This window comes from Dama dama, chromosome 18 (assembly GCF_033118175.1).
Source record: "Dama dama isolate Ldn47 chromosome 18, ASM3311817v1, whole genome shotgun sequence".
Classification (NCBI taxonomy): Eukaryota; Metazoa; Chordata; class Mammalia; order Artiodactyla; family Cervidae; genus Dama; species Dama dama.
This window is the reverse complement of record NC_083698.1, coordinates 114,198,937-114,201,560: the sequence shown is the minus strand read 5'-3', so window position 1 is coordinate 114,201,560 and position 2,624 is coordinate 114,198,937. Positions and strand designations below refer to the sequence as shown.

General features: G+C 61.9%; 1 pseudogene; it reads right to left on the bottom strand.

Moving 5' to 3' along the window:
- Positions 1 to 715: 715 nt before the first annotated feature.
- On the bottom strand, positions 716 to 1,575 carry LOC133072990 (ubiquitin carboxyl-terminal hydrolase 17-like protein 6; annotated as a pseudogene).
- Positions 1,576 to 2,624: the final 1,049 nt, after the last annotated feature.

Below are 2,624 nucleotides of genomic sequence, written 5' to 3'. Positions count from 1 at the left end.
ACGCACCCCATCCTCCCCAGGAACTTCCCAGCAGAGACAGCCCTCGAGAGCTCGGCTGCTCAGCGTGATCCAGGTGAACACCGTGGCCCCGGGCACACTGCAGGCCCCGCCTTTTTCCAGGAGGCTGCACCAGCCACACCTCCGAGAGGAACTCGCTCGTCGCCGGAACACTTGGTGGGTCACACAGGGCGTGCCGCACGCAGAGTGTGCCTGTGCGTCTGCATGCATGTGCCTCAGAGCCTACCTACCGCCACAGCCCCAGAGATGGCTGCGGCTTCTTGTTCTTCCTCTTGGTCGCTCAGGCCCTCCCGCTGGCACAAGGGCCATTGCCAACGCTCGTGAGGCCCGGAGGCGGGCTGTCCGTTCTGGGACGGCCGAGCCGGTCGTGCTCCTGTTCTGGCAGCTTGCCGTTTCTCCCTTCTCCGTGGTTGGACTGGTGAATCACGACTGCTCCGGCAGGCAGAGCTGACTGGATCTTCCGGAGGTCGAAGGCCGGCTTCGGCCGCTTGTGCTCTTGGAGGCGTCTCCACTGCTCTAAGCTGATTCCTTCGACCTCTGTGTCCCCCGGGGACACGTGCGACTCAGGAGCTCTGCCGCTGGCGGCTCCCGCAGGCTCCCCGGGGCCGGAGGGGTCAGGCTCCCCGGGGTGAGTGGGGTCAGCCGTGAGGGGGGCCGCTGCCCCTCCCCCAGCTCCCCCTTGCCACGCACCCTCCCGGGAGTAGAAGAGCACGTAGGCGCTCTGGCTCAGGGCAGCACTCTCGTCACAGGCGCTCACCTTGGCATCATCCATCTTATACCACTGGCCGTTGCCCGCTCGCACGTAAGAAAAGTAGTGTCCTCGCTCACAGCTCCAGCCGGAGTGCACCAGCACGGCATAGAGCACGTAGCCCAGTGGCCTGCCTTCCGCTCAGACGTGTAGGGCTGCAGGTCGAGGCACTGGGGAGAGCGCACTTCCTGAGCCCTTTTGGCCCCGCTCACCTGTGTGAACCGCTTCAGCACCAGCACCAGGACCTGGGACGTGCTGTGCAAAGTCAACCTCTTGGTGGCAGGCACCTTCCGGGGACAAACGCCACTGTCATAGGCGTTTTCAGCGTCCAGCTTCTCGGGCTTCAGCAGCTCTCTCAGAGCTTGCTCCACACTCTGAGCCGCCGTGATATCCAGACTGATGTCCAGGTAAGGATCGAACGTGTCCGAGACTCCGAGGCTGTGGACACACTGGATCTGAGTCCTCCAAGTCCCGCCAAAGATCTGACGGATGAGGGTGGTGTCCTCGGAGGGATGGCCCGACAGCTGAGATGCACTCAAGCACCCTTGCTGCATGGTATTCAGAGTGAATATCAGAAACTCGTGGGCATCTTCCTGCTGGTGTCTTTCGAAGCCCGCCAGCAGGTCCTTGCGGGGCCGGATCACCTCTCCCGGCTGAAGGAGGGCTCGGGTCACGTGAGCTCGCACGGCACAGAGCGTGCAGGAGGTGCTGGCCGGACAGAGGGTGGCGTGCTGCTGGGACACCATCCAGCTGGCCAGGGGCGGCGTGTGGCTCAGACACTGCAGCGCTGCATTCACGTAGCAGGTATTCCCCAGAATATGAAGCCCAGCCCAGACCCTCCACGGCCCCCTCCAATTCAGGGCGACTTGGTGGCCAGGCACCAGCCCTGCTGACCCATGAGCGAAGTCACACCTCTGGGGCCGCCCGACCGCCGGCCACGGCCCCTCACGGACACAGGGTTCCCAAAGGGTTTCCACACCCGCGGCACTGGGCCGACAACCTTGCCCTCCGGGGAAGACGTTGAAGGGAGAAGGACATTCACCTCCCCCGTGCGCAGAAGCAGCCCCCGGGTCTCTGCAAACAAGGCCCACGAGTCTTTCCGTCTCCTACCTGCCTCTGCACAATGAAGCCTCCTTCCCTCAGAGGGTGCTTCTCTGAGAAAGGGCCTGGGCCCCGCCCCCTCGGGCCTTTCATGGCTTTCCCACGGCCCCACCCCCGCACGCGCAACATCCTCATTGGCTGAGGCGTCCCAGGGCGTGCTCACTCCCACTCCCGACATTCCACCACCGACACTTTTCTCCGGGAATTCCCCATGACGAACCCCCGCACGTACTTCCGATCTGGCCCTGGACCAAAGGGCTCAGGATGCAAATGAATCCCGGGGCCTTTGGCCTTCCAGACTTGCCTGCTAGACAGTCACTGCAGGGCTTCCAAGTTCAGCACACACATGTGGGCTGGGGAGGAATTCCGTGGGCTCGCCCTTCAGGTCCTAACACACTTGTGGAAAGACATGTCTGCCCACCTACCCTCTCTCCTTGAGGGCTCTCCCCACCCCAGTCCCCTGCCTGAGGACAACCCCTCCCCGGACAACAAGAAATCCTTGCCTCAACTTTGCTCTCGACTGAGGTCCACTCCAATTTCTATGGTTTCTCACGAGCCACTCTTCTAGCGTTCAGGGTCCTGGCACCAAAACATGCCGCGACTGTGGCACATATGCTTCTCTCCCTTCAGGGCCGTTGGTTATGGTCCAAAGCGAGCTCCTTCAGAAAGCCACAGGCTCGCTGAAACTTTGGATTCATTTCTTCAGCTCCTTTCCAACCTTAGTTGTCTTCTTTATTATTTGCTTCTTTTTTTTTTT